Here is a 23,272-nt window from a genome sequence, read left to right on the forward strand (position 1 = left end):
AAGGGTGTGTCATCAGAATGCTATCTGGATTTGCAGAGAAGGGATTAGGAAAGCCAAAGCACAGATGGACCTGAACTTGACAAGGGATGTTAAAATCCCTTCTTGTTGTTTTTATAGGTACAGTGGCCAGAAGAGACAGGCCAAAAAGAGAGCATACCTCCTTTGGTAAACAGGAAAGGAGAACTTGCTATAACAGATACAGAGAAGGCTCTGGTACTCAATGAGTTCTTTGCCTCAATCTTTGCTAGCAGCCAGGATTCTTGTATTTCTGATGTCCCTGAAGCTCACACTCTTGAGTCTCTAGGTGGAAATGGGGGGAGTAATTCCCCAACAGCTGTAAAGGCAAGGCAAGTCCAAGATTGCTTCATAAGACTGAATGTATACAAGGCTATGGGGCCAGATGATATGCACCCTGAGGTCCTAAAGAAGCTGGCTGATGTGGTAGCTGAGCTGTTCTCAATCCTATGTGAAAAGTCTTGGCTGTTGGGCAAAATCCCTGGGGACTGGAAAAAAGGAAACATCACTCCCATTTACAAGAAAGGGAGCAAGGAGGACCCAGGGAGCTACAGGCCAGTGAGCCTCACCTCTGTGCCTGGGAAGATCACGGAACAGATCCTCCTAGAAGACATGTTAAGGCAAATGAGGGATAAGCAGGTGATCTGAGACACCCGGCATGGCTCTACCAAGGGAAGGTCGTGCCTGACCAATCTGGTGGCCTTCCATGATGGACTGATGACATTGGTGGACAAAAATGATGGAGACCAGTTTCATCTACCTGGACTTGTGCAAGGCCTTTGGTATGATCTCCCACCACATCCTTATCTCTAAATTGGAGAGAGATGGATTTGAGGGGTGGACTCTTTGGTGGACAGGGAATTGGCTGGAAGGCCATAGAGGGTTGTGTTGAATGGCAGTGTTCAGGTGGAGGCTGGTGATGAGTGGTGACACTCAAGGGTCTGTCTTGGGACTGGTGCTCTTTAACATCTTTATCAATGACATTGATGGCAGGCTCAAGTGTACCCTCAGCAAGTTTCCCAGTGACACCAAGCTGAGTTTTGCAATTGACACGTTGAAAGGAAGGCATGCCATACAGAGCAATCTTAACAGACTTAAAGGTGGGCCTGTTGTGAACCCAACGAGGTTCAACATAGCGAAGTGAAAAGTTTTGCACTTGGATCAGAGTAGTTCCAGATACACATAAGAGAGTTGGAGAACACCTCTGAGATTAGCCCTACAGAGAAGGACCTGGGAGTCCTGGTGGATGACAAGCTGAACGTGAACCAGCAGTGTGCTCTTGCAGCTTGGAAAACCAATGGTATCCTGGGCTCTATCAGAAGGGGGTGGCCAGCAGGGGCAGGGAGGTGGCTGTCCCTCTCTACTCTCAAGATCAGGTTGGGTGGGGGCCCTGGGCAACCTGGTCTATACCAGATCTGGAGGTCGGAGGCTCTGCCTGTGGCAGGATAGTCGCAACTTCTTGATCCTTGGGGTCCCTTCCAACCCAAGCCATTCTATGATTCTATGAAAAGTTTAGTGATTCAGTCATAAGATTCCAAGAAATATCTGCTACTCCTAAACTCATTCAGCAAGAAACACAGTATTTACTTGACTTTTCTCTATCAGTTGTGTACACCCTAAAAATTTTTCATAGTTAGTGGTTATAAAGTATATTTCATATAAGCTTCTGGTGCTGTCTCACCGTAGCAGGAGGTGTATCTTCCATTTCTTTCTTTTATGAATTTAAACTACCTTCCTCGATGCATGTGTGTTTTTGAAATCTGTGTTTGTTTGTTTGTTTGTTGTAATTTATTAAAATACTATTAATTTTCTTAATATATTATAACACATGTTGCTCGCCTAAAAGAAAGCAAGCTGCGGTCTACCATTGGACCTTTACTGGTTAAAAATTCCTAAGCTTGGGATAGTTGCTTGTTAAAATGATATAATTAAATCAGCAAACCATTTTCCTCATATTTAAAGGATGTAATTCTTATAGAACAGGAAGAAAACAGTGCATTTACCTCTTCAGGAAACCTCAGTCTGTTTCTTCCTTCCTCACTAACAAGAAGTATGGCTGATTTATTTCATAACAAATTCAGCAGATTTTACAGATCTCATTATCAGTAGACTCTAAACAGATGCTACTTCAGTTATTGTGTCTGCTGCTGCAATCATTTGTCTCTGCAAGAGTCAGATATGAAAGAACAGCAACTGCCTGAAAACAAATGTAGCCTTTCGTTATGCTTTTGAGTTTTAGTGAACGATCCTGCACAATCTGTGTTGCCCAAGTGAGTCCTGTAAGTGTACTGTAGCACTAATAATCATAATTACAACGAAGACCTAAGGAAAGGTCTTTATTTTGGACAAACTTGTCCAAATCCAAGACCATATTGGAGTTTTCGTAGTATGTAATACCTGGCAGTGCATTTCTATACACCTTTCATCTTGAAGGACTGTAAAGTTCAGGGCAAAATTGAAGGAACTAAGGATCTGGCAAGAGATTTCACATGGATGTATTTGTCAGAGATTACTGGGAGGTGGAAATCCTCCTGGCTGTTATGTTCATGTCCAAGTGCCTTTCAGGACTTGCCAGGACTGCTGGGGAGCAGCATCTTCAGTGGACTGTAAGCTGGCCAGAGGAAGCGTTACCTTCTCTCCCTGCTGTGCTGGGCTCTGCTGGCCTGGCCAACGCAGGACTCCAGCCACTGGGTTCATTGAAGTGCTCCAAGCTCCAGTTGGGTACTGAATAGGTGGCTGCTCTGGGCTGGAGCCAAAAAAAAAAAGTCCAAAGCCAACTTCAAAGAAACCCGTCATCATCTTTTGTCCAATTTGAATTTGAGTTTTCATGTGCCTTTTAGATTAAACATAGTAAGGGCTTTACAAATAATGGAACAGTTGGAAAAGAAGCCTTTCGTTAAGGGATCCCAGATCATTGCAATGTACCCTTCCCATCTTGTCAAAAGGTAGAAGACAGTGCAATGACAGGCATTTCTAGCTGAAAATAGAAACTTGAATGATTAAAAAATATTTTTTTTTATGGTTCTCTCTTCTTAGTATCCATAGAGAGAGCTTTTTCAATCAAATATTACCAACAGCAAAAACATTATCTAGTATATAGACAGATGGCAGGAAGATAATTGTTTAGAGGGACAGATGGTAGTTTCTTGTACCCACTTTCTAGTTTCTGTGTTTTTTAAAGCTCAGCAGTGGCATTGTGGAGCATTCGTGGTGCTATAAAATACCAACCACTTTAAATAACTCTGAACCAGGCTTTTGAGTGATTTGCTTAAAAGGAGCCAGTCATATTTAAAACATGATCAGCTGAGGATGCCTAGATATTTGACAAAGCAGACTGTAATTTAGAGAAATACTGCCTGACTTGGAGCTTACATTCTCAGCAACTGCAGAGACCTCCTGTCTCCTTTCTGTTGGAAATAAAGCTGAAGTTAAAGAATAAGAATATCCATTTGAAAAAAAAAGAAAAAAAAAAGCTAACTGTTCTAAGGAGGGGCTGCCATCATAATTAAAAATAACGTATGGTGGAGTGAGCTGCCACAGATATTGTTTGTAGACACATGCTTGGAATTCCACATGAGTTCCTCCCAAGAAATACAGTAAATGCGGTTAGATTCACAACATAAAGAATCTTCTTGGATATAAATGGCTTCCAATGAGAAAACAAGCATTTAGTTACCCTGTGAATCTGAAGATTACATGAAATACCTTTATCCTTCTCAGCAACCACGAAGTGTTTTTCAGGAGTAATTTAATGGAACAACCTTCAGCTTATGGAAGTCTTACACTGCATCCCTCTTCCCTCCTCCCTGCCCTTTTTTCCTCATTCTTGTCTAGTGTTTAATAACCTTAGAAAGAAGCAGTATCTGAGGAGCAGGATTGCTTTCCAACTGACATTGGCAGGGACAGCTTTCACTGTGACTGAAGAGCTCATCTTGCAGGGAATGGAAGGTCTACATCATGAAAGTGTTTTCTGGTGGGCTTTTCAGCCTTTTTTGGATAGTGGTTGAAGTATTTGTGGGCTTCCTGGAGTGGAGGCTTTCATTTAGAGGTGAACTTCATCTTGCCTTTGCAATGAAAACAATATTGATACAAAAAGTGAACTGGTATATGAAAATGCCACTGAAACAAGTACCCATAACTAGAAGACTGCTAATTTATTAATAAGGTGATTAATAAGGTGATTTTCAAGGTAGCCATAGGCAGGGTGGCTGTGTTCCCTGTTCTGATTGCTTGGTTTTGTGGGCAGGGGTGGGTAGGTGGGTGAGAATATTATGCAACTGTACTGCCTGTACAGAACATCTCATATTAGAACATGTCCTTTGGGATGCTATGCTGTGAGAAAATGCTTGGTCCAAGCTAGATTTATCTAAAACGTGAATGGACATAAGTAGCTGAAATAAGATTGTATTATTTGTCCTTTTTTTTTTTTTTTTTAAGAAAAAACTTTTAATTATTATTTCATTATATGTGTATATAAAATATATCCCAGTTCTAGCTTAAGAACTGCAGAGTTCTTAAGAACTTCGAACTCTGCCGTTCTCAAACTAGTAGCTATCCAACCTAGGAAAGGAAAAAGCATGCTGTGCAAAACCAGATGAAACAACCTAATTTTCTTTGATCTTGTATAATCACAATGAGCTGGTTGTGAGCAATCTGGAAATGCACAATTATTTGGGAAGATAATCTGCAAACAAGGAGTATGTTTGAAAAATGCCAAGAGTTCTTGGACAATTCACAAACAGGAAGAAGCTCAGTTCATTAAGTAAATGATTCAGTACATATTAGCTCAATTTTCTCTCTGAGATTTTGGAGCTTGTTGGAGCGGAAAATCATTTTTGTTGTTGTTTTTAAACTTCTTTTGGCTTGTTTTCTATGGAGTAGTCATGTTGTTTGAGTTGTCAGTGTCAAAATAAATGTGGAGGCAATGAGAACGTTAGAGAATGTTCTTTAAAGCTAAGCCTCTAAAGGAATATCATTGTCTGCATCATCAGCCATGTAATGCCTTGCAACTGTTAATGTGCTGAATTGTGTTGGATTTTCCCTTCCTTAATTGTACTGTTCTGATCCACATAAATCTTGCATGTGTGGCTACTTATATCCACAAGGAATGTGAAACGTTACGGGTTTTGGTGAATTGCCAAATTTGTCTAATGTACCTTTGCTCTGGATTCCTGCAGTGGTCAGGTCTCCTCTTTCTCTGCCTTGGTGGGCAGAGCTGTGCCAGTGCTGGGTTCTGTCTCCAGGTGTTTTGCTATCAGCAGGCTGAGTCCTTATCTGCTGTATGCATCAGTGCAGCTGGCGAGATGTATTTGAGAGAACTTTGGCTGTGCAGGAGCAGTTAGTTAGCAGAGGCTTTCCAATGGTCTTGTCCTTCGTTTCCGCTGCTCCAGTTGGCTTATTGCTTTTGCTTAACTGCTTCTGAACTCTTTCATGATAGCAGATATATAGCCAGTGTCATCTGACAGATTTCTAGGCATCTCTGTTGTAAACATGTAAGTATTCATTTAATGCTTGACTTGCTTTACCATCCTCTGTGGCTGTATTTCTCATTCCTTTCTGAAATGATCTTTCTTCATCCTTGGCTGAGTCCCTTTCTGTGTGCTGGGAAAAAGCTTCCTGATACCTAACATTGCTAGTTATACTTCCAAAATTCACATGTCTTTTTGTGAACTCTTTCTTCTTGCTCTCTCTTGATTCCCCTTTTTATATGGTGTGTTTATTTGAGATTTGGTTGGAACTTGCGGGTCTTCATAACAGCTTAAAGATTTCTGGGAAGAAAAATAAAAATAGCTGCATAGGGTGGTGTTGCCCTGGCCTAGGGAGAAAGTCAGAGCTTGAAAGCGTTTCAGCTGTCTCTGTGTCTGGGGAGCAATGCTCCTTCCCCTGGATGACTCCCTAAAAGAATAACATAACAAAAAAGACTTGTTTGGCTGTTGGTGTTTCCTTGCAGAGAAGCAGCCAAGGAGCCAAGGAGCTGTAGAAGCTACAGGGCTTGACTGGGGAAGGCTTAGGGCTTATGCTGCAAAGCTTTGGCTGTATCCTAGCTGCATCCCTGATGCACTACAGCTGTGGAGTAGCTGGTGGAGTAGATGCTGAAGGCTTATTGGGCTACAGAAGTCTGTCGCACATAAACAAAATGATACATGAGAAGAAAAGTCCTACCATCCTACCCTTGCCCTACAAAATGCTCAATTCACATCCCTCTGCTTAAACCAGCTGCCTGCAGAAAGGTGATGATTTGTATGAGCTTTTAGAAGTCATACAAAACATACCTCAAAGATCAGGTTGAATGATTGTCAGATTAATAGAAAATACTTATTTCTTCATGAGCCTTTTCTTTTTTAATGTTGTTTTCCTCCTACCATTAATCTATACTACTTCGGAACAAATGTTTGCATTAATTGTGCAATAGATGGATCTCTAGTGGCTTAGAAATTTGCTTAAGTAAACAACCAATGAATCACACTGTCCTCTAGGGTTTTTGCTGAAAATAAACAACATTTTCTTCCCCCAGCATGAAATAGGACCATTTCTATTTTAAAGATGTGCCCATCTCCACCCTCAAGGAGAGAGCCTAACTTTTCTAATTACAAAACGTAACTTCTCAAAATTCTGAAAAGGCAGATATCTGCACTTGAAGAAATCATACTTGGAGAAGGGCTCCCCTTCCTGCTCATAGCATCTCCACGGTGCTTTCCTTTGAATTGACTTGAGTTTGAAGATAGATAGAGCCAGGCCAGCTACAGCAGGCCTTACACTGAGGACACAACAGTTTACCGGATGCGCTCAGTGCTGTGCTGGCTATTTCTGCTGCTGTGATACCATGGCACAAATGATTAATCTTTGACGCCTCAAAAACTAAAACATGGAGTATAGAATTGAATCACTGTTCTAGGCTTTCTGTGAACTGAATCCTTTCTGTGTGCCAGTTGCTTTTTTTTTTCCCTTAGTCACACATCTTGGCAGTAGTATATTCATTAAACAATCTGTTTTCATCAATTATCTGTGTGTTTTTCATGTGTGTCATAAAAAAAAAAGCCTGTGATTTATCTGCAGCAGAGATGAAACAGGTGGTGTTCAGGTGAACTGGATCTCAATTCTGTTTCTGTGTAAGGAAAGACTTGGATGAAACCTTGTCCCAGTGGCAAATTATTGTCAGTTGATTGCTGCAATGAATGCAATTTTGCTTTCTTGAATTCCAGTTGAAAGGAATGTTTTCTATTAGTTTCAAGGAAAGCTTTTCTTTCAGAAACTATTTTTTTTATGAAGAAACTGATACTCTAGCATTGATGTCAAGGTACTATATGGAATAAGTAATGCAGAAGTTATTTGGGGGTTCATAATATTCAAGCCACTTGTACTTCTGTACTTCTTGCCCATCGTGCAATTATGCCCAATGAAGGTCCTTGTTATACAAGCCAGGTAATAAAGCTGAAGCTTGAGTAGATGAATTGAAAAGATTCACATTTGAAAGCTGATGCTTGGTCTTATGTCAAGCAGTGTGATAGGTGAGGAATGAACTGCTTAATGGTCTTGGCACAGGTGAGTTTTACCAGCAGATGTCTAAAGTTTTTCTGGTAATTGAAGCCATAAGTAACTGGAGAAGGCTCATCATAAGCTGAACACTGTGCTAGGTTCTCAGATGAAAATTTAACTGAAGTGTGGGCAAAAGTGAAAATCTATGGCAGTAATTCACAAACTGACAAATATATTAGTGAGAGAGAAAAGAAATGGTTCCAAACTGCAAATGTAATAGCTAACGTTGGAGATGGTGTTAAATGTAGAGGAGGTGGATGGAACAATAGTAGTTAGAAGAGCATATTCTGTGCTAACTGCGTGAATGGAGGTTGTGATAGGAGTTCCAAGGATGGACAGAGCCATGGTGGGGGAGTGTGGCACTGCCAAGAGCCTCCAACCCTGTGAGCTGGGACCTGAGGAGGAGCTCTGGGACTCATCCCCACTTACAGCTGCTCCCAGAGGAAGCTATCCAGTGGGCAGGAAGGAAAGCCTAGAGTGAGTCTAGAAGGCAGTGAGGAGAGAGAGCAGATATCGTTTGGAGATTAATTATATACTAGTGGGTACCTTGTTTGTGGAGGGGTGTAGCAGAGTCTCACGCAGTACTGAAGGTGTCAGATAAACCATTATTTCAGCATGATTTCTTCTGCAAATAGTTGTGATTGAATGGGGAAGGGTCCATCCATTCTCCTTCCACTGTAACAGAGTCAATGAGCCATGATCTCTTTGAGTTACTCTTTCTCTACAGCTGGATAAAATTGCAGAAGGAGGAGATAAAAACAGTATTGTTTGAGCAGGTGCAACTTTGTTCTCATTAGTTCTCACCTTTCTAAACATTTTCCTTTGCAGCAGCAGTGATGTGACAAATATTTGAGTTAGCTGCTGGTAGAAGTCGTCATTTCAGTATTGTTACTTTTCTACAGTCAATTCGTTCAGTTGAAAAGCTTTGGCTGTTGATGTTCTATTTTTGATGCTAATCCTCTGCTTCTGTCATGTGATAAGATATGGTAGTCCCTGTACTATAAAACAGTGTGGAATCTGAGCCCGTATCTTCATTCTTGTTAACTCTTTTTGCTGGCAATGAAGTTGTAAAGGTGTTCTTTGCTCTCTGCATGAGGAAGGGAAAGAGCTTTAGAGGCTTAATGCCTAGCAAATGCCCCAGTCAATCCCTGGGGACTGAGAGCTCAGGCTTCATTGAGAGCAATTGAGAATGAGTATGTCTAGATACTGCCTTCTGGTTTATACTTTCTTTAGATAACCCCAATAATAGCCTGACTGCGAGGTTGTATAACCTCATCAATACAGAGAACTTTGTGTCAGTATGTGGAGCTGCTGTAGTGGAGCAGGCAGCACTTAATACCAAAGTGTGAAATGGGAACAGAGCTTGAAACTTCAATGTTTACTCTGGAAAGCTGATGATCTTCTAAGCAGAAGAGAGTTTCACAAGGTCAAGTGGCATCTCTGCTGCCTTTGCCCAATCTGAAAAGTCTCATCCTGTTTCTCTGGCTAGGCTGGCTGCTGTACTGCTTCCGCGCTTGCTGATTTGGCTTTAGATTTTATTTAGTAGCTATTTTATTTCAGCCAACTTTCCTGGCCAGGCATGGCAAGTGACAGTGAGTCACTGAACAATTTTTTCCCTGAGTAATATTCCTTTTCTAGTGATTAATCATTCTCTGCCTCTCGTTTTATGTTAGTAACTTCAATTATCTCCTCTGTTTTCTTTAAGAGGAGGTACTCTCTTCACATAAACACTGCACAGTTTGTTTGCTTGAGTATATAACTGTTAAAAGAAACATGTCTAAGCTCTGGGAGCCTTTGGACAGTAGAAAGTCAATCACTATTTCCTCATACTTTGTGTATCCATCTCTTTTGCCGTTCATTAATAGAAGACATCAGTTCCTTGCTAAGTACCGTACCAGATGTTACTCCTTCTGACTGAGAGCAGAAGGAAGCATTGTGAAGAAAAAAATGTACATCATTTACGTGTGCAATGGAACCCATTGACAGTAATGTATGGAAATACTGTTTTAGAATTGCTATTAGTGAAGTTTCACTTGGAGGAAGAACGTGATGGAAACCTCCGAACATGAATGCATTTGTTTTCCTGGAGTTAAGGCACTAATAGCTTAGGAATGCAAACTGGTGCAAATGATGAGTCACTTATCTTTTCTTTGCTCAGGAGGGTGTGTTAAATCTTTTTAACCCAAGTGCTGCAGGAGTTTCAAAGAGCTGTTCCACTCATCACCTTCTTTAAGAATTGTTATCTTCCATTGCTGTGTCTCTTTGCTTTCATCTCTAACTGTAGCCAGTGTCTGACAGCTTGTATATATTCTGTTTCTGAGATTGGGGAATGTAGTGGAAATTCTGAGTCATGGCTGAAGCAGTGATTGAGCACCTGGTGGGAAGGCAGGGCCAACCCAGGGGAGCTCAGGTGCATGCAATGTACCTAAGTGACCAGAAAGGGTAGAGCCAGGATCCACTCCTTCCCAGACTTCATTTAAGAGTTGGCAGTGGAGGGAAGGGTATCTCACTGTACATCCCTGCATACCAGAGGCCTTCCAAAGATAAGCAGCTTCTTTTTTTTTTTTCATTTCTGTGCAAATGGCTGTTGCATTTGAACAAGTCCTTACTTGCTGCAGCCTGGGATCTTGCTGCTCTTCTGTCGTTGCTGTTCCTTCCTCTGTGTTACAGGGGAAAAAAACCATACTCGTGAAATATGTATCTAAAGATCAGGTTCACTATGGATTGTAACTGAGGTATGTCCGAAGTGAATTTCCCTCTCAAAAAGCTTGTTTCTCCCTCTTGATTATAAAGATACAGCCTAAGCTAACCAGTTTATATATAGGCTGCAAATTTCCAAGTGCCTATATTTAATCAGGTGAATGCTGCCTAAAGGGACTGATAATTTGACTGGAGTGTAGACTGAAGGTGGAGTTCTTCTTAGCATAATCCAGTGTTTTGATTACTTAACATGCAGGATTCCCCTAATACCAAAGTAGAACATATAGAATTATGCCTGTATTATGTTTAAAATACCTTTTACTACTCATTTCAGTGAGCTGAAATGCATCTTTCTGTCTGGTGGGGCTCCTGGTCATTAAGGGGTCTGTGCAGTGCTGGGGCTCTGTGCTTGAGGCAATGGCATTTCCATGCCTCTTGAGTCTGCATGTTCCTTGTGCAGCTCTGAACCATGCAGTGTGAACTCATGTAGTGGCTGTATTGCCTATGATCTCTTTCTAAATCAACGAAAGCATTCTCAGCTGGTGCGTTATTTCTTATTTGCCTCAGGCATTCCAGTAATTCTGCAAATATAAACTCCAGAAAAATCAAGACCTATTTGTATTCTTGCTGCTCAGAAAACTTACTGCAGAGCAGTGCTCTATAGTGCATGTGATGAATAGCTTTACTACCAAGTGTTTAAAAAAATACAAACAAACCTCCACCTGAAAAAAAAAAAAAAAGAAAAAAGAAAAAACACACCAAAACCAAAACAACATAACACATCACATTTGTTTGTCAGACATCAAAAAGTTCCTGAGTGAGATACAGGCACGGATGATATTGGATTTCTTGAGCTAACTTGAGTACAAGAAAGACCTGCTTATATCTAACAAAGCAATGTGGTTTGCAATAACATTCCCTTTTTTCTGAGCCATTGGGAAAGGAGTGTGACAAACTGTTTATAGACCTGAAGGCACCTGCAACAAATAGTGGAGGATCGCTGACCATAATGTGTTTTTAGCAGTCAGTATATATTTACCGGAATGCTATATTGTACATTTAAAGCTATAAGTTCTCCTCCTCATGCCTTGTTGAAATGAGGAAATAAATTCAGTTTACCAAACAGATATTTCCCTGCTGAGAAGCTCATGCAGTGGCTGTCAGAAAGGATGTTTTAATTTATTGGTTACTACAAAACTGACTGACCCTGGTATGTCCAAAAAGTGTTCTCTACTGCCTTTGCTCACTGTACAGAGTACACCCACGTAATCTTCAGGTCTGTTAGTGGTTTTGTAGCCCTGGCTTTGGAGAAGAGTCAGTGCTGATTCTTTTACCTTTTGTTGTTGTGTTTTTGTGGTTTTCTTTTTGTTTTGTTTTGTTATTTAATTGAATCTATACATTTATCTCTCTAATTTATACTTCTGATGAGATTGACCAATGAAGCTATTGAAGAACTGCATTTAGTTGTGGTATGTTGTATGCTCTTTCTCACTATTTCCCTAAATCAGGCAATGCTGATTATATCCTATATATATCCTATAATTTTGTTTCTGAATAACAGGAGATCCTGTATGTTATGCTCCCTTTATGATATTAAAATGCTAAGAAGAATATGTAAGATGATGTTAGTGTCAGAAAACCTCTGGGGAGGCAAGATCCAGCTAGTGCTGTCTCTAGTAATTGCTGCCTTTGAGCTTCTAATCTTTTGGAAATGCTATCCTTTGGAAATGAAGGAATCCTGAGGAGATGTAGACACAGACTTGGACGTCTTTCTCTCTATTATTTGTTCCACCATATGGGATATTTTTACTTGCTAGTTTTAGGCTGGAGGTACGAGTGGCTGTCTACTCCAAGCTGTGCAGGGAGTGAGGGAGTGCTGCCTGTGGGCACAGACAGACTCCTGACCCCTCCCAGAAAGGGTGCTAGGATGCTGCTTCATCTCCAATCCAGAACAAATAGGCTTGAGGCTGCCTTGGTGTTTTCTAATGTTGTGTTATAATTCAGTCTCACTTTGCCTTTGGAGAATCAGAAGCTTCCAGGCCTTACTTCTCATGTGGGCTGCCAGACCTTGCTCTATTTGCAGGAGATTTGTGTATTTTGGCCTTCATCTCCTGTTCTGTTCCTTCTTGCCCCAGTATCTTGTGCTTCAGGGATGTGGGCAGACTCCAGGCTTAGAAGGGGGTGATGTGAAGGGTGCTGTGCCTCCCTACCCAGCACACAGGCAAGAACCTGCCCAGGGCTGCGTGCCCTCAAGCTTGTGGCTGCAGACCTCTGCAGCAGTACTGGGGCACCTGCGAGGTTGTTTTGCTGTGTGAAGACCCAGTCCCATGCCCAATTTGGTGGCTGCAGATAGATTAGAAGGATAGCAGTGAGGAAGGAGCAGAGTTTTACTGCATCTCCTGGCACTACTGGTATTTACTTGGATTTTTCATTTAACCCTTTTACCCTGATTCAACTGTTGCACCCTTACCTCACTATTTGCACCACTGCTGACAAAAGGCAGAGCTTTTAGCACAGACAGCTGCTTTAAAGTAAGACCAAATTGCTTTTGTTCTGTGTGGAAGCAGGCAAGGATAGCTTTCAACAACCAATATGTATTTGAAAAATGGGACGCAGGATGCATAACCCACTCTGACGTGCTGTACTGCTCCTATGGTTTCTCTGGCTTACTAATCCTGGGTGTCACTGGGTGCAGCAGCCCCCAAGCAGGTGGGGCATTGGGTCTGGAAGCTCAAAGGCTGCTTTCTCCACTCTGGAGCTCCTGCAAGCCATGTGCCACTGTTGTGCACTGGGATCCCCACAATACCCCAGGGCTGATGCTGGAGCAGGAGCTGGCAAAGCTGAGATGTGCACAGGGAATTCTCAAATATCCTGCCTTTTGTAATGCAGACTGCTGTCTAGGGGCTTTGCTGTGGGTGCTGCTTGCTTGCACATTTAGGTGAGGGATGAACATTTTCTTGGAAGGAGTCCCCGGGGAGGGAGAGCAGCTCCTGGGGAGGCTGAGTGATGCAACACTGGCACGTATTTGCTAAATCACCTTTTCAGTGAAACAAATGCCACGGCTTTTATTTCTTCTTCCTACTCTGTGCTGTGCTTTTCCTGTGAAGTTTAGGAATACTCTCTCTGTTAATGTGTTTTTCTAAGCCTGGGTGCTGCTCCTCCTGAGATCAGCAGTTACAAGTTTGTATTTGTGCTGAAACGAGGGTAGTTCACTGCTGTGTTTTTTTCTTCTGGCTGCGTGATTCTGCTCCTTGCCATACAAGTAATTACAACTGAGCTTTGCAAACTCTTTGCACTAATACCTTAAGGACACGGAGCTAGCTGTTGTCTTCTTTTTTTCTCCCTGATATCATAGATGTATGATATGATTACCAAAGTGTCTAAGTCGGTCTGACAACCCTACCCTCCCCCTGCAACAAAACTGGAGCTCCCCTCACAGTGTTTTCTGTGAGCATCCAAACTGTGTCATCGCATCCTTGAGGGAGAACATCTGCTGTTGTCCTATCACCAGTTATCTCCTTATAGCTTTGCTTCTCTCTTGAGTATGCTATCATATTAATGCCTTGCTTTCTTATGTTCTATGGGATATGTCTTGAGGGTTTTGAAAAGTCCTGTATGTTCATCGACCCTTTTTATTACTCTTTTGCTGTATTTATTTACCCTCTCTTCTCGTGTTCTATTTTCTTGATGATCTTGCTTCCCTTCCTGTGCTGCATGATCATTCTATTTTGTGCCATCTTGCTGTTGTCACAAGATCTGATGAGCCCTTTCCATCTCTTTATCTCCCCGTAGACCTTCAAATTCACTTTGGTTAATTGTGCTTGTGTTTGACAAAAGCTGCTGGCCTAGCTCTAACAAAGCTTCTTGAAGAATCTTGCATCTCTGTTTTTCTGGCTGCTTTGAGCTTTTAAGTAATTTATCACCCTCATCTCAGAAGCCCAGTGCTTGTAATGAAGAACAAAAATCCATGGCTCCTTGAGATACGCATCTGTAGACGTTGTGTGGAGTAGTGTTAAGGAAAGATTTACTTGGTCTTTGCCAATAGAAAGTTATTGTTCAGAATGGAGCTTGATATTTATTGACTTTCTAAATCCTGATGCTTACCCTGGTGCATGAGCTTATTCAGTGCCTGTCTTGACTTATATTTCTGAACAGCAGTAATAGTTGTTTCTTTATACAAAAAGATATAAGCAGTTATTATATTAGTTTTCATTACATTCTTTTGGCTTTCTTGGTTTAGTTGGGATTTTGCTCTTTATTTATTCATTGTTTCTTTAAATAACTAAATGCAAAGGATTTCTTTCCAGAGTGAAAACCTAGGAGGCAAATTCAGGCCTTCCAGAACTAAGGTGATGTGTGTTCTACTAAGTACTCCATTCATTCTTGTGAAGAGCAATATAAAATGTAGAAGATCTTGTCCCTGGAAGGCTTTTTAGGGTACTAAAAACAAAATCCACACTTTCAGATCCTGTAATCAGAATATCAGCTTTCTCTGTGTTAAGAGGAGGATTTGATCTGAATTTCACCCATTAGCTCTGAGTTTTGTAGGTTTGGGGAGGTAGTGCTACGTGGCCCGGATCTTCAGCCTTCATCAAATTCAGTGTATCTTCCAAAAGAAGCTGTACGTTTCAGAGCATTCCACCTATCTGTGGTGCTGCAGGGTGCTGTGTGCTCTTCCTGCATTTGATTTCTCTTCTGGTCGCTTTTTCCCAGGCTTTACTTGCTGTTGGACAGTTCGTTCCTGACTGCCCTGGAGCGGGTGGTGAAGCTCTACTGGCTCATTTCCTAGTCCATTAAAACCAGTTGCCTGCTCAAAGGACCATCTGGCCTGCATCCCTTCAATTCCCCCGGCCTCTAGGCTACTGCTGTGCCCTACTTTTACTTGGCTGTGCAAGAACATGGGGCATCAAAGCACCTGCTGTTTTTTAGGCTTACCCTTAGGGCTGCCCTCAATCTAACTTATTCTATTTGCATAGATCCTGTGGGGTTATTTTCTCCCTTGGAGTTGCCTTAGCTTTACCAGAAAACACAAATTCTGCACAGAAAGGTAGCATCAAGACCGTTGGGATCATTAGTCCACATGTAGTTAACAACTGGCCAATAATTTATGTGAGGCCTCAAGGGAAGAGTTTGGAGTTTGATAGCTCCCTGCGTGATGGGGCTGTGCAGTGTCCTCCCTCTCCAACTTTCTCATTTTCTACTTCGATTTAAATTTGATCAACAGTTGTCCTGAGGGCACTTTTAACCTTCCATTGAATTGGAAAACTTTTTTAAAAAGGAGAACGTCTTGAGTTATCTGTCAGTACAGCCCAATTGAGGAGGAAGACTTAAATTCTCTCTTCCTGCTTTATTTGAAAAGTTGTACTTTTTCTAAATGTGACAACTGTTCCTATAAATAATAGTTGCTTGGATCTGATTGAGTCTGTCGTGTTTGCCGGTCCCAAAAAGGGGTTTTTATTCATGTCTGAAACTGGCAATAAATAAAAAGGACAGTAAATAGCACTACTGAAAATGGCTTTTATAAGGAAAATGTTCTCAATTACTGCCTGGCAGTCACAAAACCAGAAGTTATAGAGAAGAGCATGTTGACACAGCAAGGGTTCAGGCTAGCGGAGAGGCAGGAGCATGTTTGTACCGGGCAGAAGAAGCTGGAGTGCATGCAGCCAGACATAAATTCAGTTTGCACTTTGAGAACTCTGTTCAATTCTGGGTCCCTCACTACAAGAAAAAAAATAGAGGCCCTGGGTGCTGTTCAGAAAAGGGCAACAGAGCTGTGAGGGGTCTGAGCACGAGTCTTATGGGGAACAGCTCAGTGAACTGGGATTGTTTCCTCTGGAGAAGAGGAGGCTTAGGGGAGACCTAATAGTTCTCTACAGCTCCCTGAAGGAGTGATAAGATTAAAGGTGATGGCCTCGAGTTGTGCCAGGGGAGGTTGAGTATCTGGAAAAATTTGTTTTCAGAGAGTAGTGAGGCACTGGCTGCCCAGGGAGATTGTGGGGAAAACCTCCTCCAGAGGTGTTCAGGAAAAGAGGAGGCTGAAGGACATGGGTGGTGGGGATGGACTGATGGTTGGACTGGATGATCTGAGTGGTCTTTTCCAACTTCTAGTAATTCTGTGGTTCAGGCACAGCTCACTGCCAACACAGATGTTAGCACAGGACTACTTGCTTGTTGGCAGCCTGGCTGTTACATTTGGTTGGGAAGGATGTGCATGTGGACATTAGCTCTCATTATGGTCATCCTTAGGACTTAACAGCTTTCCTTGTGCTGTGGTGCTGCAAATAGCATCGGGCCATTGAGAGATCTTGGTGGTGATTACCATCCTTATGCATTTCAGTAGCAACTGTTCCTGCAAGCAGCTGCCTGCCTCTCCCTACAGTTGTACATTGCCTATGCATAGAGAGCAGCTTACATCAAAGCAAGATAAGTATGCAGGCTTTCCCTTCGATAAAACAATGTAGAAAAGCATTCATGGTGCTTGCTGGAGGGTGGTTTTAATACATTCTCTTCTTGATGTGTTACTATTTTATGGTTGTGGAGAAACTATGTTTCTGCCTGACCTTCAGTACAGTAGTAATATGGAAAATGATTTAAAGTTCTAATATGTGTTAGAAATGTAGCCACACAGTGTGGTGCTGCAGAAAAGAAATCCAGGAAACTGTTCATAGAAGCTGATCTAAACTTAAATATGCTGCTATTCATACTGGTGTTTCAGGAATAAAGCAGTTAGCAAAATTCACAGGGCCCTGTGTCTTAAAGTACCTTGATTCTAGGAACCCCTGTGAGCAGTCCCTTTTCTGTGGCTCTCTCTGTTCAAGTTTTGCATTCCCATGGGGAAAGAGTCTATGCATCATGGCATAGGGAAATAATTTCATGCATCACTGCAGTCTCTGGAAACTAATTTAACATTCTGTTTCATTGTATTACTTGCAGTGCACCTCCTGTGCTGGGCACCTTGCTACTTTCTTCCTTTTTTTTCTTTTTGCTTTGTTTTTAGCACTTTACATTTAACTATTTATATTAGCAGTGCTGCTGATTATTGAAGTCTAGGCTAAGCAGGTAATCATTCTCTTTTTCCAGGTGGTTAATGGGGTGTTTGTATTAGTACTGCCAAGGACTATCCAAGAGTATTTGCTTACATGCCTGAATTTGTCCTCTAGGGTGCTTTACAAGGAATGCAATTGCAGCATCTAACCAAAGCTTATTTTACATAGGTTACTCCTGAAATAACAACAAAAAAATTTCAAAGGATCATTTTTTGTATTCTTAACAAATTGAGGCATTTTGTATTCTTAACAAATTGATTTTTTTTTTTTTTTTAAAGGAATTAACTGGTTTAGGTTTTATGGATAAAACAAATAATGCAGGAATATGGCTTGCTTAAGGTGTCAGCAAGGTGTTTTCATCTCATCTTCAAGTGATATTTTCTCACTTGAAGGAAAATAGTGGTCACTAATTTTCTCCATCACTAGAGGGCTCATAATACTTTTAGTATGTTGCATATTTGAGCCAACCTTGTTGCTTAGTCTTTCATCTTTGTGTAATCTGTGTGTGTGTGCAGAGAGACGTCTCAATTCTGCACATGCTGAAGCATTACTGGACTGCTGACTTGCCTTTCTCTTGTTATTGGGAAATTCTATGTAAGCAGCTAAAGATATGGCTGTTCTTCAGCCAATGGCTTTTTTTTTTTTTTTTAGGTTTTTTAGGGATGATTATCTTGAAAACGTATTTTAAAAACTAGTAGGTCAAAACTGGTTCAGTCAAAATATTGAACAGTGTGCCACTCTCATCATGATAGAGCAGTCCACTGATTGCTTACCAGATGTCCCAAGCTCCTGGTAGAGTGTAGGTTGTAGAACAAATGGAGAAACCTCTCCTTTGGTCCTTCTAAGCTCCCTCTCTCTTTTGGGGCTGGTCCCTAGGCAGGTAAGCAGCGGTGCTGCAGTGTTGCTCTCAAAGCTTGTTGCTTTGGATGTTACTTAAGCATTCACCAGAATGCATTTCTGTCTTATGGAGTTGTTTTGTTTGGCCTACTCATGGATTAGTTTTATCTCTGGAACGCTTGTGTCGCAGAGTTATAAGGATTATGCCTTATTATATACCTGGGCAGACTTGTGAATGTCTCAAGGAATGGCACAGGACTCGTGTATTTTGCCTGGTAGCGCACGTAACCCAGCAGAGGGAAAACCAAAGAATCCAGGAGAAACTTTCCTCAAAGCTTTTTACGGTACAATCACTGAAGTGCTGCATTGAGAGATGTGCACTCAGGAAGGCAGTGTTGCCCTTGTGCCTGCAGCGTGTTCCATTAGCTTCTGGAAGGTTACCACAGGTTGGCAGCAGACAAAGGGAAAAATCAGAGTGGACTTGAATCTAGTTTAGCCTCCATGAATACAGCAAAAACTGCTTTATGCTCTGAATGGGAGCAGGAGTTACACCTCTGCAAGAGGGTCAAAGATATGGATGAAGTCCTTTTCCTGAGGAGGTCCTTCCTCTCTCAGTCCCAGTACTGGAAAAAGCAAGCAAGGGTGTTTGACACAAATTCTGGAGGCAACTTCTTTCTCTGCATTTTTAGATAGTGGCTGAAGTACTTGTGGAAGTAAAAGTAATGAACACAATTCAGCTATAGAGAGCACAGGAGTCTGGTGGAATGAGTCCAAACCTTATTCAGGCTTTGTTAAAACTCTGGAGTTTAACATGCAAGCTTTCCTTGTGGAGGCTTTTATTCAATGTGTAGGCTTTTATAGTTGAACTCTAGCAAGCAGATACCTGCCTAAATTCTTTATTATGGCATCACTTTTAAGCCATTCATGTTCTTAAACATCGTCTCTAAAATAAATGGGACAAATTATTAACATCCTTAGTGCTTTATATAATCTGAGTAATGATTGTGTTACAAATGATGCCAAGATGTTTCATTGTGCTGCTGAACTAAACCAGTAGTTTGGTTTTCAGATTGTCTCACATAAGTTCCTGGCTTATTTCATATCTGGAGTATTGTTGAGCCTAAGACAAAGTTCTTGTTTTTCATAATATTGATGGAAAACACTGTATTTTGGGACCTCAGACTTGCTTACATTGCTAGAGGAAAAGTGAGCCAGAAAGCTCAGTTCTCTTTTTAAATTCAACAAGGTAGGGAACGGGTTGTGAACTCAAAGCTGTGTTTGTTCTCCAGCTAAATTTTCAGCACGTGGTTCTGAGCTGCACTTTGTTGAATATGATTGTTAATGATCCTGCCTCAGTGAAGATCAATTCTGAGGTCTCTGAAAGGGTGTCATCTTCTGTCAATGGGAACTTGATCCATCTTCTTTTTGTTGTTTTTGTTACAGTCTTGGGAAAGTGTCTGTTACATTTGATAACCAAATGCAGTGTTCTTTTATGTCAGTGATGAAGTCAATCTAAATTTGCAACTCATTCCCAAAAAGGGATGTTGCCAAGTTTGGAGTGACAGCCCAATTTGTAGCATTACCAAGGAAAAAGAAAAAAACAACAAATATTTATTAATGCCATTGTGGTACTTAAGTAGCTAAAATGCAGCTCCTCTGGGCTGGGTTTTACTACTTGGGCCCTGGGCTGTGCCAGTGAGCTGAGGTGGATTGATGCCAATCCAATGTGTCATTGCTCCCAAATAAAATCGCAAAAGGCTTTCTGCCCTGAGGTCAGGGTTAGGAGTTGCATGTTTTGCAGTGTAGTGTGTTGGAGAAGCTGGGATGACTTTTCATTTACCTTGTTTTCTGCAGAAATGATTTTTTATTTTTTATTTTTTCCAGGAGTTGTGCTTTTTGTTAAAGTGATGATAAAGTAGGGAAGATCTGTTGAATGATTTTATATCATGATGCACAACAAATGAGGCACTGAAACAGTAGTTCATTTTTTCTAATGTTAAAACTAAATTTGAGATGCTAACTAGTTAGGAACAGACCTTCCTTTCACCCTCCTACTAGCAGTTATTCATAGCAGGAAGCTGTGCTTGAAATCTTTCTAAAAATTTCATTGTCACTCAGGTGTGGATTCACAGCACTGCCTGTTCCATTGAGTTCTTATTGGTGCTTTTGCTAGTTACTTTGAAGTTATTAGTATGTAATCTATCCATAGTTAGCAGAGCTTTGTTTTGTTTTCTGAATACAGTCATGCTGTTGTGATTTCAAGAAGTGATGCCAGTGTTCAGTCCGTTGAGTCAAAGCTGGGCAAAGACTTCTGAATACATACAAATTTCTTGAACCGAGGAGAGGAGGATTTGATTTCTGACTCTGCTCCCCTCTCTTTGCTGATGAACTGTGAGCTTGCAAGCTGTGTTCTTTGGGGAAAAGTAATACAGAAGGGAAAAATAAAGGCCAAATTTATGTTTATGTAGCCATGCCAGAATCTGGCTGAGAAAAATCCACCTAAAATAATCAAAGAATAACTTTAAGAAGTGTGAGCAGCGGGAGGATAGAGGAAAAAAGAAAATGTTGAGAGTAGCAGCATGGTCACATACAATGCAAGTGTTAGACAGGGCAGTGAGAGCACAGTGGTGTTTGGGACTAGAGTAAGATGAAGTCATTCATCTTGGTTAGATCAAATTCAGAAATGCCAAGCAAGGGACAGAAATAGTAAGCAAAAAGCACATTAGAAAGGAGTTGAAGTGGAAGAACAAAGTATAGCTGAAGGTCAGGCTCTTAAAAATGGGAATGACTGACTCATGCTTGTGTTCTAAGAGGAGAGATTAAAAAAGGCCAACGCCACTGGAAGGAAAGAGCAAGAATGAGTAAAGGCGGCCCAGAGTACAGAATTGCAGTAGGGTGATGAGCTCATGGTTGCCCCAGATGCTGGGGGGTTGTTGTTCTTGGTAGGGGCTGGGGAGAGGAGTAGACAAAATGGGGGGGTATGGGATGTGCCATGCTGGTGGGGCAGCCAGAGGGTTGTGGGAGGACAGGATGCAACAGGTGACCCACCAGCAGCACTGCTACTTAGGTTTGACTTGCATCCCTCTGCCACTCTCCCCAGTCTCTTCCCACTGCCGCGTTATTCAGTAACGCTTCCTGTCTTATGTGACATTCTTCAGGATGCTTTCCCTGATGTGACTGATTGCCTCCACAGATTTTCTTCTCTTGGCCCTACCAGATGAACAAACACCACTCCAGTTCTCAAGAAGAGAGAGGAAGGCAGTTGTCGTGTGCTTGTGACATTTTTGTACTCAGTAGAATTTGTCCTTTCATAATGATGTATCAGAGTGTCATGCCCTAGTCTGCTCTGATGAGGCATACACAAATGAGTGCCAGGAATAGGGCAGGATGTCATAGAACATAATTTTCATTCTTCTAATGCATTTTTTGTTGTATTTTTGATGCTGCTCTTGCTTGAACAGCAAGGGAAGTGTTTTGAGCTTCAGTGAGTCAGCCTTTTCCATGCGACTGTTGTTTGCAAGTGAAGTTGTGCTGCCTCCCTTTTCCTGCTGCCTTTTCTGCCTCTAGTGTTTGCTGCTGTGCTCTACTTTGGTCTCTTTCTGATGGTGACAGGAGACAGTAGGTTCCTGCTTCTATTTTCTGTTTTCCTTTGTTATCTACTAGAATGAATGAGAAGGGTACTGGGCCCAGTTTTGCTTTGAGTTGCTTATTCTCATGCATCTCAGGCTGTCTGTAGCTTCTCAGTGCTCACAAATGCAGTTTGTTATCATGTCAGCATTCGGGTATAACTGCAGCACAGGCGAATTGTGGTGGCTGAGTGAGCAATAGCCACAGGCAGAAGGGTGCAGTGCCGTGAATAGACTTCTGGGATCTGCTCCCATCCTAGAGCTGACTGAAATATTTCTAAGCTAGCAGCATTTTGGAAGAAAGCTTTAACTTTCAGATTAACAAAGTGTTGTTCGTGCAGGAACTGGAGAAGGAATTCTATATGTTTATAACATATATACAGGCATACGTGTGGATTGACCGTTGCTCCTAGTTCCTACTCTAAGCAGGGTATAGTAATGCTGTATTCAACAAAGTCTGCTGTTCATGTAGAACCTGGAGTATCTGTGGTGTGTATTAGCAATCTCAAATAGTAGTTTGATCTTCCTCCAAAGGCAGATAAGTGCAGAGATGTTCTTGCTCTTTTCTGACATGAGAGAGTTGGGCTAATGAACCACTTATATTACTTTCTACAGCACTTTTGTTTTCCTTTTAAAAAAAAAAAAAATCCAAAACAATGTTTTTCATTCTATTTTTCTTTTAGCTTGTGAGGTTTGGAGCTGTGTGTGGGGGTGTTTCCCTGAGGAAGTTGCCAGCAAAATGTGTACTGCTGAGCTGAGTGCAGCACTTCTTGCTGGAGCACATCTGTCAGTGCGATGAATGAATGGCATGGCAAGAATGCAGTGTATCATTAGTTTGAGGAAGAAAACAGTCCTCCGTTTGTGGTCGATCTAGAACTGAAGGTCAGCACAGTGTTAATCCATGGCTTCACAATCACAGTGCTTTCTGATTAGTATTACTGTGGAACAGGCTTCCAAAGCAAATCACAGGGCACTTCTGTTTCAGTCTTAAAATGAAAGCCTCAGGAACCCAAGACTGAGCTGCTTAATCTGAGATGTACTGTGTAAACTTCAGTGTGTCCTGAATGCTTGAACAGGGATAAATTTGCATGGCAAAAGAGTATCTGTGCCTAAGTTTAATAAATATCTTGTATTTTTCAAGTTGCAAAATGCTCGGTTTGAACCATACTTGATCTCATTTCTGCTTGAAAATTCTGAGCAGGCTAGTAAAGCTAGCAGAGCAGTCTAAAAAAATGGGTGTACGCTGGTACCAAGTTTCAGCGTAGTTTTATGTAGCTAGACTGAACATCCATTGTGATGCAGAATTTTGTGTGCTGCCAATTTCATTTCAATTGTGAATACGCACTGTAGCTGATTGTATTAATATGTAATTATTACTGTGAGTCTAATCCCCTGAAACCATTGGTCACTTGCTGTATGTTCATTTAGCTACAAATGCTTTTCATTTTCCATTTGTGTTTTATCATTTAATTGCTTTACTCTCTTCAACATCACTCTTTTTTGATCTCTTGT

The sequence above is a fragment of the Tympanuchus pallidicinctus genome, unplaced genomic scaffold (assembly GCF_026119805.1).
Source record: "Tympanuchus pallidicinctus isolate F22 unplaced genomic scaffold, pur_lepc_1.0 scaffold13, whole genome shotgun sequence".
Classification (NCBI taxonomy): domain Eukaryota; kingdom Metazoa; phylum Chordata; class Aves; order Galliformes; family Phasianidae; genus Tympanuchus; species Tympanuchus pallidicinctus.